The sequence below is a fragment of the Phascolarctos cinereus genome, unplaced genomic scaffold (genome assembly GCF_003287225.1).
Source record: "Phascolarctos cinereus isolate Bilbo 61053 unplaced genomic scaffold, phaCin_HiC Scaffold_182;HRSCAF=758, whole genome shotgun sequence".
Taxonomy (NCBI): Eukaryota; Metazoa; Chordata; class Mammalia; order Diprotodontia; family Phascolarctidae; genus Phascolarctos; species Phascolarctos cinereus.
The window spans coordinates 1-12,604 of record NW_027555494.1 but is presented as its reverse complement, the minus strand read 5'-3'; the positions used below and the strand labels follow the sequence as shown (position 1 = coordinate 12,604).

Sequence of the window (12,604 nt, the reverse complement as noted above, 5' to 3'; positions counted from 1 at the left end):
AAAATTCCTTCAGAAAAAATTAAGTTTTGGATTCTGGGCTTTTCGTTAAAAGGCAGCCAAATGACTTTTCAAGATGCAAACTAGATGCATGACCAGAAAGGATGCTGCTGCACTGTTCAAAAGCCAGACATGAAGCGACCCCTACTGGTTATTCCAGAAAAACAAAAACATTCCCTAATCATCTGAATGACTCAGGACATGCAGAAGGGAGCTTCCTATGGCTCCTGGGGTTTTTCCCAGAACAAATATCGAGTTTTCTAGAAATATTAAAGTCAAGTAGCATTTGTTAAATGCCCACGGTGTGCCAGGCACTGAGCTGAGCACTGGGCATACACAGGAAAGTAAAAAATAGCCCCTGCCCTCAAGAAGCTCACTGTCCAAGGCAGGGGAGAACATGCAAACGGCTAAGTGTGAACAGGATAGAGACAGGATAAACAGGGGAGAGTCTCAGAGGGGAAGGACAAAGATTAATGAAAAAATGAGGAAAGAGACAAGAAGCCCCACCACTTATTAATGCAAGACTAACTTCTGCTCCTTCAGGTCACCGCTGCTCCTCCAAATGGATGCTCAAAAACTTTTCTGTACATCTTCCATTCTCCTGTTTATCAGGTGTGCCCCACACAGAGCGTTTCTGACCAACAGTAAGAAGCCTTATTGCCCACAGAGTCCTTAGCAGAAGTTCACCTCACCACTCCTAATGTCCTTCCTCGAGAATCCAAGGGCAACCGTGCCAGCTGCTCCCTGGGGCTCGGGGGAGGGGTACAGAAGAATCATCACTGCTTTCAGGAAAGACCTGCGGTTTTCAATATCTAGGACAAGTAGACTAGCTGACAAAGGGGGTAACGTGGGGGGAAGGAGGTGGACTCTTTCCAACAGCCCAACCATTTTTCTACATTGACACATACTTCAGATATGACAAAAAGATAGCAAGGAAACTCTTTCTTTCCTTCTTTAATCAATACAGAGTTACACAAAATAGTTTCTGTCCTTTACAAATCAGTGGCTTGGTCTAAAACGTTACTTGAAAATCTACTGAGAAGTGTCCTAGCAAAATTGTCAAAATGTTGTGTTTTTGTAAAACGGCATGATCAAATGATCAGATCATGAATTGTACTTTCAATGAAACTATTAACCATACAAACCCCTGAATGCACAGATGACAGACAGAGGTGGGGGCAATTGAAATGACAGTGATCCCTTCTTTCCAAGCCCCCACACCAGTGGGAGAGCCACTGCAGTCTGACCATCTCTGCTCATTATCCATGGGCGTGATGAAGCCTGGAAATTATAGGAGCTGGGAGGAGCAAAGAAACCATGGTTACTAAATAGAACCTGAAAGCTCTGATGAGACACAACAAATACTCATTTGAGGGGATCAGCACTCCATTTTATCCATGGGGGAAAGCTCCCCAACTGTAACTCACACAGCTGTTTTCCTGCCATCATTTAAGGAGCACACACTCCTTGCGATTTTGACCATCAATTCCTGAATTATGTATGCCGAAGATTATTATTTTTTAAAAGTTGCTTTAAGAAATGACAGGAAATGCATATGTATGTATGTATGTGTTATACATGCACTTACATATATACACATATATTTTCTGGTGCATACCTGGGATTTCACTGGTGTGAGGAACTCCAGGTATAGAATCTCCCTCCACCAAAGAAATAAATAACTTCTCTGTAATTTACAGTCTTAGGGACTCGTTTGGGTCCCTAAGAGATTAAGCAATTTATCTAGGGTCATACAGCCTGGATGTATTAGGAGCTGGATTTGAACTCAGGCTTCTTTGACAAAGTAATTTTCCTTAAGTGCATATCTGACTCCATACCCCCTCCTCAAACTTCAGTGACTCCCTATTGCCTCTAGGACAAAGAAGAGACTCCTCTGTTTGGTTTTTGCATTCCTTCACACCCCTACTCTAACCTATCTTTTCAGTCTCTGTCCGTGTGTCTCTCTCTCTCTCTCTCTCTCTCTCTCACACACACACACACACACACACACACACACACACACACACACAGCCAGCGCTGCAGTGGTTAGAGCACTGGAATTAGGAAGCCCTGAGCTGCTAGGAAAGTCACTTAATCTCTGTTTTCCTCAGTTTCCTCAATTGTAAAATGGGAATAATAATAGCATCAGCCTCAGTGTTGTTGAAAAGAGACAATATTTGTAAAAAGTGCTCACCACAGTGCCTGGCACATAAGAGACTCTACAGAAGAGCTCATTCCTTTCTGTCTGTCTCCCTCTATGTACATATGTATATATGCACAAATGTAAACACACACACACATTTATCATGAAGACAAGAGACTTTCATTTTTTCATCTCTGTATTCTTGTGGTATATTTGTATTCTAGCCCTGTGCCTGGCACATAGTAGGGACTTGCTTGTTGATTGACTCCTGACTCCAAGGCAAGTCAGCTCTACCCATTATGCCATGCTGCTTCCCCTAGAAACACATCACTCTATAAACAACATAAACATTAGTGATGCCCTTTGGTAAAAGGAGGGAAAACAAAACATGGAAGTCAAGCTCTACCTGAATAGCCGCTCTGATTGGCTCTGGGATTCCATTCTAGTACCTGCTAACTCAATAACGAAATAATTTCTCAGGGGCAGAAAATCTTGCAGAAATTCAACTTTTGAGGCAGCGGTCAAAATTCCATCTCTGCCAATAAATGCAGGCCATTCCCCAGGATCATTGTTCCAATATGAGATTCATTAGACACTGGGATGTGGGACATGAAATAGGTGACCTCTGCCTGCTGAAGATGAGAAGCCAAAAGCTCTGGCCTGACTCTAATACTTAAACCTCATGTATTCGCAGAGTTAAAGAGTATTTTCAAGTCTTGACTAAATGCTACTGACAGGGAACAACTGAACGAGCTAAAGTGAAGGGGAGCCCAGTGACACTTATCCATGCTTCAAAATCTATCAGGTCAGAAGCTCTTTATAAAGCCAATCAATCATTAGCCAAAGAAACAGGGACCTCGGCCAGGGAGAAGGCAGATCAGCTGTGGAGTTACAAAGAGGCCTGACTGATGCTCCACCGGGCTTCTGGCTTGTTATCCCCACAGCAATGCTAAGTACCCTAGAGAGGAAGGGGGTGTGTGTGTCCGATAAGAGCACTGGACCTAGAATCGGGAAGTCCTGAGCTCAAATTCAGCCTCAGATCCTAACTAGCTGTGTGATCCTGGGCAAGTCCCTTAACCTCTGCCTGCCGCAGTTTTCTCATCTGTATAATGGGGATAACAGTAGCACCTACCTCCCAGGGCTATTGTAAGGATATAAAATGTCAATATTTGTAAAGCACTTTGTAAACTTTAAAGTGCTACATAAAAGCTTCCTACTGTTAGGAATTGGTGTGGGGTTGAAGGGGGCAAGGAAAACAGAAGAAAAATTCTAGCCTGGCCAATCATTAAGTTTGGAGTATACTGACCGGGGAAAGCTGAGATGGCACGAGGAAAGGGAAGGGCAGGTGCCAAGGCGCACCATCCGCTCCTTTACTCTTGCCTTTAAACCACGCCATCCTGGGCCTCTCGGAGAAAGGAGAGCAGCCTCCGCAGCCGGGGCGCTCTGGAGACTCCTGATCCAGGACGTCAGCTCCCCTCCACGTGATAGGGGCCCGCCGTCTTTCCGCTGACTTCCGCCCCTTCCAGGGCGGCTCCCGAGGCGGCTTCCGGGGGCGTGCTGGCTCCGCCCCTTTCCGCCGCCCGGCGCTAAATTCAAACGTACCGCCGCAGTGCACGCACTCGGGGCTGCCGGTCCTGGGAGCGGGAGCGTCCTGGCGTCTGGCGTCAAAGGTGAGTCAGTGTCCTCATCTGTACAGTGAGCTGGGGAAGGAAATGGTAAACCGTTCCAGCAGCTTTGCCAGGAAAACCCCAAATGAAAGCTGTATCTATATCTATCTATCTATCTACATAGATATGTGTATAATATACTTATGATGCTTTGCAAATCTTAAAATACTACATAAAATTTAACCGTGATCATTATTACTAGTCTTAATCTTGCTTTGCTTTCGTTTCCTCAGCTGTGAAATAGAGGGGTTGAACTGCCTGCCAGTGTCCCTTCTACCCTTAAATCTGTGATGTTGGGTCCTGGGTGTGAATCCTGGCTCTGCTGCCAAACCACCTTGTGTGTGACCTCCAGCAAGTCTTTTTTATCAAGAGGCCTTCTCTGTTTTCCTCATTTGAAAAATGACAGACTCTGGACAAAAAAACAATGACAGAATCGAAGTTGCTAGGTCACTTACAACTCTAAATTTGTGATCTTAAAAGGGCTCTTACACTTAGTCTCTACCTTACTTGGGGTGGTGGAACTGTTTTTGTCTTTTAGGAATGAGGAAAGGGAGGCAAAGTAGAATTTTAAAATGGTATTAAATTTAGTAAGTACTGATTCAATTGAACACATGTGCATTGAGCCCCTGATAAAAGGCACTGCTTTAGGTGCTAGAAACACAAAGAAAAATAGGAATTGGGCCCATCTTCTGTGGGAAGATGGAAGGAATCAGGTGTCTTGCCTCACTGGTTCACTGCTTTTTCTATTAGACTAGTGATTTTCAAATTTTTTAGTCTCAGGACTCATTTATACTCCTTAAAATTATTGAGAACCTCCAGGAGCTTTTGCTTATGTGAATCATGTCTATCAATATTTACCATTTAGAAATTAAAATTGATAAATGTTTTAAATATTAATTCATTTAAAATGACAATAAGGCCATTACATTAACATAAATGTGTTTTATGAAAATGTGTTTTCCAAAACAAAAGTTTAGTGGGAAGAGTGGCATTGTTTTGCATATTTTTGCAAATCTAACATCTGGCTACTATGCGCCTGAGGCAGGATTTGAACCCACTGCTTCCTGCCTCTGTGCACTTGGCCACACTGTCTCTATGTAGATCATTAAATGTGGTCACAGAGGTTTGTGGGACTCACTACTGCAGTTACAAAAATCTATGACTTCGTAGGTATCGGTATTGAATATACTAAGAAATGTGTAAGTGATTTTCCCTCTTCTACTTTTTCTTTCTTCTTGTGTAGAAAGACTGGCTTTTTTTCTAGATGTGAGCAATCAGTCATAGCCAATCTTATCCTTCTCTTTATGTTACTTAGAAAACCCAGAAAGTGCAACTTAGCTGTCAAAAACTTTTTGTTTTAGTCTATGCTTGAATGTAGAGCTATCCCTATACTTAGGGTTGATTGCTAGAAGTATGGCTCTGAGGTAACTAAGGTTTTGATATATGGCACTTTCTGCTTTCAACAATCACTTTTTGACCTCTGCTTCTGGGAGCCAGGATGGCTGAGTAAAAAGGTAGTTGCTCTCACCCTCCCCTATCAACTTCTGAAAACCCAGACAATATCCCTCCAGGAAAAAAAAACAAAAACAAAAAAAAACCCTGAAACAGCTGAACTAGAAGAAAGACGTGGAACGGCAGTGCAACAGCCCACTAAACGGGTCTTCCAGTGCCTCAGCAAAAATAAGGTAAGCAGCACTACAAAGGGCCCCAGGCGGATAAACACCCTGCAGCATTCATCTGAAAGGAGCTGAAAAAAGCAACCTGGAGTCTTCCTAAAGTCCCAGCCTTGCTGATTCCAACCCAACACCAGAACCCTACAGCCTCCACCTGTCAACCAGGAAGAGATCCTGAAGCCCAGGTGGTAGAGCAGGCAAACACCAACACCTGGACCTCCAAGTGTCTCAGTGAGGGGCAAGGGAACCCGTGGAAACCAGCTCAGAAAACCACCAGGTGCCTCGACACTCTACTGCAAAGGAATCTCCCAGTGCATTAGCAGAAAGGAGGGAGGCAGCATTGCAAGGGGCCCCAGGCAGATAAACACCTTGCAGCACCCATCTAAAAGGAGCTGAAGAAAACTAAAGGAAAGGAAAAGCAGGCAACCTAGAATTGCCTGAAAGTTCCAGCCTTGCTGATTCCAGCCCCACACAAGGTAAGCTGGCAAAACCCTGTAGTGTCCAATTGCCAGCATAAGAGGCCCCAGCCCACAAAAGCAGTGACCAAGATCTAGGCTCCCAACACAAGAAGCTTGGGTCAGTGCCCTCTGTTCCCCAGCAGGAGAGCTCAATCTCTTTAAAGGCCAGGGAATAAAGAAATCATGAGTAAAAAGAAATGTACCGTGGATTCATATTATGAGAAGAGTGAAGATCAAGACAGAAATTCTGAAGAGGATATCATTGTTAACAAACCCACATCTGCAACATCAGAAGGGAATAGGAAGTGGTCTGAAGCCCAAAAAGCCTTCTTAGAAGAGCTCAAGAAGGATTTTAAAAGTCTAATGAGAGAGGTAGAAGAGTTCTTAAAAAACGCAATTGACCAATTGGAAAAAAAAGTACACTGAAGAAAACAAATCCCTTAAAAATACAATTGGCCAGTTGAAGAAGGAAGGAGAAAAACTAACAGAAGATAAATAAAATAAATTAATAAAATTTAAAAAAACCAATCACTTTTCATTGAGAATATGACACTCCTTCCATTGAAAAGTAAAGATCATTTTTGTTTTCACCATATCACTTTCACTATTTCATCTGTTAATTGTTGGGGAGGTAAAAGTAAAAAAGAATCTGTCATTCTATGTGCCTGTTTAATTCCTGTTTAATGATATTTTCCTGTCTTGTTTTCTAGACAGTTTCCGTGCTGTAACACCATCACAATCTCACCAAGTGAGGTAAGAAAAACTTCTTTGATGGTGTGGAAATGTGTTCTTGAGCCTGTTAGTCTCAAAAAGCAGCATAGATTGGAGAGGCAGTAGGGCCTTAATGAAAGGAGCAGGCTTTGAGTCAGGAGACATTGATCAGTATCCTGGGTCTAACACCTAATAGCTGAATGACGGCAGGCAAGCCATTGAATTTCTCTGACCCTCCTTTTCTTCATTATGAAAGAGAGTAGTGATACTTGTACTACTTATAAGTAAGTATACTTATACACAGGGTTCTTATGAGGGAAGTATTTTGGAAATTCTGAAGGGTCATATGAATGTGGAATGGTGAACTCTTGTTCCTGTTCCTTGCTCTTTTTGCCTTGATTACCTGGAACCTTGGGCAAATCTTTGTGAACCACTAATGTGATATTTCTTGTCTTGAGATGATGCCAGAATGAGATCTGAGAAATACTTGGAGCTTTTTGAAATGAATACCTTGTAATTTACAGTTAAGGGGAGAGTGGGAAGGTAGGGACAGATAATGGGTAAGATGGATTGGTGTTGAGGTTGATTTGCCAAATGGAAAAATTTCAGGTACATTAGAGTTCATATTTTTAAGTATCTTTTAACTAGAAACTCATCTTCAGTAGACTTTGTCTTTAAATATTTGTTTTCCCCTAGTAATGAGGGTGATGTCATCAAAGTTTTTATAAGAGTCCCTCTCCCTACAGAGGGACCCATACTAAACAATGGAGAACATTCTGGCACGTGCTTATCAGTGTTCACCTCCAATACCCTCTGTCTGCATTCTAAGAGCGAGCCTAAGATCTTCACATTTGATCATGTGGCAGATATGGACACCACTCAGGTAAGTACAACTTTTGTATCTGAAAAAGGAGAGCCTTTATATGTGCATGAAGATCCAGTAGTTTGGTTCCATATTTTGTAGAATTTTTTGAGGTATAGGTTTTAGTAATTACCTTTTGCTCATTGTTACCATAAGTAATATGAAATAGAAAAGGTTTGTTTTTTTTTAAATTTACAAGTAATGCAGAGGACTAATTTTGATAAATAGTTTGATTCTCTTCTTTGCTTGAAACTGCCTAGTCTGCTTTACTTTTCTACCTGATGATTGTCATAATTACTTGCCAAAAGTCAGTAATGGGAAAGAAGAACAAAAAAGGGCTTAATGGCAAATATGCTGCTTGGGGGAAAATCTAGTCTGGCTTAATGAAAAAACTGATTTATAGGCTGTTTTAAAATAAATGCTGTCTTATTACTTACTTTATTGCATATGGTGAATTAAAATACAAATAAGTGTTAACTGAATTGGAGTAATAATAACTGATATTTTGTGTTTAAAATTTGCAAAGTATTTAACTCTTTGAGGCTTACAACAACCCTATGAGGTGGCTACTACAGGTGTTATCCTGATTTTATAGATCACAGGGAGGTTAAATGATTTGTCAGTGGTCACACAGCTGTTTTGTCGGAGACAGAGTTTGAACCCAGGTCTTGACACAAGCATTCTATCTACCACATCACTATGTAAGTTAATGAGAAAATTATAATTCATAATTGACTTACATAAACATGTACTATATGAGAATTAATTATATTAATATAACACATGATAATTTTTAAACCCACACATTGAGGGAATCCTTAATATTTTGAGCCCTTGATCTGTGAATATTTTAAACAATAATTTTCCAGCTCATGAGTAGGTCTGAAAAATAAAAAAAGTTTTCCGGTTATTGGTTCAGAATCTTATACCTATAATCTTGCAAATTCCAAATTTGAAAGGGATCAGAATTAACATTTTATAGTAATTTATAAAATAGGCCCTGAATAATTGCATTGTCTATAAATGACAATAGACAACATTTGGCTATTGTGACTGTTAAAGGGTCCCCTGAACTTGTCTTTTTGAGTTGCCATATTTTCTAGAAACACTGGACTCAGAGCTTGGAGGAGGCCCTGAATGTGTCAAGGATGAAGCCCCCTTCCCCACCCCGCGGCTGATATAATTTGTTGTTGCGTCCCTAGCTGGACGCCTGTGTGTCCTTGGGAGGCAAGACAGGCACCAGCCAGTCAGTGCCAGGCTGGGATAATGCTTGTGCAGCTGGGATCCTTTGCAGATAAGCATACCCTCCTATCTTCATTGTCTAGCAGTTGTGGGGGAAAAGAATGCAGCTTCTGCCATCACCTTTCTCCCCATGGGGAGTGGTCTTGTCTATTTTTTTTCCCACCTTTACTGTATATTGTTTCCCCTCCCACGTCATGCCCCTTCCTGATATGCCCTCCTCCCTTTTTCCTGCTTTTATAAAAATGTAAACTTCTGTAAGGACCATGAACTCTTTGCTCTGGCTTTGACGTACATATCCATGTTTGTTCATCCTGTAACAAATCTAATTCACATAAGTTTCATGAAAGTATAATTTCCTTTTGATGTGACTTCTGAGTAATATCTCTTTATGAGTTGAATTTTATGTGACTAGGTAGCTTAATATAAATTGTTATAGGGATGTAAAACCAAAATAACGTGTTTAAGAATCATAGAACATGGGGCAGCTAGGTGGCACAGTGGATAGAGCTCTGGCCTTGGAGTCAGGAGGACCTGAGTTCAAATACAGCCTCAGACACTTGAATTGCTAGCTGTTTGACCCTAGGCAAGTAACTTAACCCCAGTTGCCTCTCCAAAAAGCAAAAAAAAAAAAAAAATCACAGAACCTGAGCTGGAAGGGATCTCATGGTCACCAAATTAAATTCTTTGGACTTCTAGTAACTTTAAATGTTGCTGTTCAAACCACTGCATAAGACAGTTACGTGGATGGGCGTGAGTCTCTTATAAAGGCTATTAGTAATAAAACAGGGGTTTTTAACCTGAAGCCTATGAACTTTTTTTTAATAGTCCTCAATATAAGTTTATTTATTTTTAGTTTTCAACATTTGCTTCCACAAGATTTTGAGATCCAAATTTTCACCCCATCTTGCCCCTCCCCACACCCCAAGATGGCATGCATTCGCAATACACCTTCTCCTAGTCTGCCCTCTCTTCTATCTCTCCCCACCTTCTCTTATCCCCTTCCCCTTCTATTTTCCTGTAGGGTAGGATAGATTTCTGTATCCTATTTCCTGTATTTCTTATTTTCCAGTTGCATGTGAAAACATTTTTTTAAAACATGCATTTTTAAAACTTTAGGTTCCAAATTTTCTCCTTCCCTCCCTCCCCACCCACCCTCATTTGAAGAGGCAAGCAGCTCAATATAGGTTATACGTGTGCAGTTATGCAAAACACTTCCATAGCAGACATGTGAAAAACTAACTCTATTTCCCTTAATCCTATCCTGTCCCCCCATTTATTCTATTCTTTCTTTTGACCCTGTCCCTCCTCAGAAGTATTTACATCTGATTACCCCTTTCTCAATGTGCCCTCCTCTCTGTCATCCCCTTGTTCTCTTTTCTCCTTCTCCCCCTATTTTCCTGTAGGGTAAGACAGATTTCCACATCCAATTGAGTGTGTATGTTATTCCCTTCTTAAGCCAAATCCTATGGGAATAAGATTCCCTCATTTCCTCTCACCTTCCCCCGTTTCCCCTCCACTGTAAGAGACTTTTCTGTTTTTTTTGTGAGATAATTTACCCCATTCTAACTCTCCCTTTCTACTTCTCCCACTATAATCCTCTCTCACCCCTTAATTTTATTCTCCAAATATGACCCTTTCATCTTCAACTCACCCTGTGCCCTCTATCTATCTATGTATGTACATACACATACATATAATTTTTCCCTCCAACTACCCTAATACTGACAAAGGTCTCATGAGTTATAAATATCATCTTTCCATGCAGGAATATACACAGTTCAACCTTAATAAGTCTCTTACGATTTCTCTTTCCTGTTTACCTCTTCATGTTCCACTGGAGTCTTGTATTTGAAAGTCAAATTTTCTATTCAGTTCTGGTGTTTTCATCAAGAATGCTTGAAAGTCCTCTGTTTCACTGAATGACCATTTTTCCCCTGAAGGATTATACTCAGTTTTGCTGGGTAGGTGATTCTTGGCTATAATCCTATCTCCTTTGCCCTCCAGAATATTATATTCCATGCCCTGTGGTCCTTTAATGTAGAAGCTGCTAAATCTTGTGTTATCCTGATTGTGTTTCCACAATACTTGAATTGTTTCTTTCTGGCAGCTTGTAACATTTTCTCCTTGACCTGGGAACTCTGGAATTTGGCTACAATATTCCTAGTAGTTTTCCTTTGGGGATCTCTTTCAGGAGGAGATTGGTGGATTCTTTCCATTTCTATTTTGCTCTCTGGTTCTAAAATATCAGTGCAGTTTTCCTTGATAATTTCTTGAAAGATGATGTCTGTGCTCTTTTTTTGATTATGGCTCTCAGGTAGTCCAATAATTTTTAAATTCTCTCTCCTGGATCTATTTTCCAGGTCAGTTGTTTTTCCAGTGAGGTATTTCACATTATGTTCTCTTTTTTCATTCTTTTGGATTTGTTTTACAGTATCTTGATTTCTCATTGTTGAGGGCCAGAACTGGAAAGTCTAAATATGGGATAAGGAATTTAGGTCAGCGCTTGCCTCTTCCCTTTTTCTACCCATAAAGGCTTAATTATTCAGACTATTTGGCTCACCAGCCTCCTGTGCCTAAAGGTTAAAATACTCTGACCTTTAGACCTCTATTGTAAGCAGGTATAAACCATTAAGGATGTGCATAAGGGCTGGGGTTAGTCACATGGTGAGGACTCCTGGGATGGTTGTTAGCTTTCACTATATAATCCAGACCCTCAGATAATAAATTGGCTCAGTGTTTCACTGACCTTCCTGGCCCACATCTTTATTTCACACTCTTCCCTTTGATGCAATACTGAGTCGAGGGAGACATCTCATGAAGTCACTAGCTTCTAATTGCTCTATTCTAGTTTTTAAGGAAGTATTTTCTTCAGTAATCTTTTGGACTTCCTTTTCCATTGGCCAGTTTTGTTTTTTAGGGCATTCTTCTCCTCATTGGCTTTTTGGACCTCTTTTGCCGTTCAGGTTAGGCTATTTTTTGAGGTGTTATTTTCTTCAGTATTTTTTTGGGTCTCCTTTAGCAAGCTGTTGACTTGTTTTTCATGATTTTCTTTTTTTTTAAATTTTTTAATTTTTAAAAATTTTTTTATTCTTTAATTTTTATTTTTTTAATTTTTTTTCCATATGCTTTTGAGTTGAAAATTTTTCTCCCTTTTTCTCCCCCCCCCTCCCCAAGATGGCTCACAATCTGATATAGGCTTTACATTTACATACCCATTAAACATATTTTCACATTAGTGAAGTTGTAAGTAAAAATTAAAACCAATAGGAGGAACCATCAGAAAGTTGAAACAAAACTGAACAGAAGGTAAAAATAAGTGAGAGCGATTCGACTTCCATAGTTCTTTCTTTGGATGTGGACAGCTAAGATGGCACATTTGATGAAATGGTCTGTTGCTCACTTTAGATTTAAGGTTTTGTTTTTGTTTGTGTTTTTGAATTAGCATACTGACTTTAAGGAGAGTGCCCATCGACTTAGTTTTCCCAGGAAAGCACAAGAACCTTTAGTTCATTCCGTAGCTAAGCTTTCTTCTTACTGTAACTTCACCCTTTCCATTCTGCAAGGACTTGTTTTTTACAAGAGAAATCTTGAGGCACAAAAATATGAGAAAGAAGAAGCTAGATATAAAAGATCCACCTTGCTAGGTTGTATTCTGTGTGCCTCTTCTGTACTGATTTTTTGAGATGTACTTAAGAAACTATGAGATTGTGGCTCTAAGGGTCACTATTCTGTCAGATTCCCTCTTTCTTTTTTTTTTAATGGGAGATACAGGTTGAAGAACCTGAATTACCTCAAATTCTGCATTCCAAAGCAAGAAACAAACCAGTTTTATAAAGACCACCTACCCAAAT

At 40.5% G+C, this 12,604-nt stretch overlaps 1 long non-coding RNA gene across 1 annotated transcript; it reads left to right on the top strand.

Annotated features, from left to right (window-relative positions):
- The first annotated feature begins 3,753 nt into the window (after positions 1 to 3,753).
- On the top strand, positions 3,754 to 8,265 carry LOC110204261 (uncharacterized). The gene is made up of 3 exons (XR_002323258.2): positions 3,754 to 3,810; positions 6,649 to 6,691; positions 7,396 to 8,265. It is a non-coding gene; the product is annotated as an uncharacterized LOC110204261 (long non-coding RNA).
- The last annotated feature ends 4,339 nt before the right edge of the window (positions 8,266 to 12,604 follow it).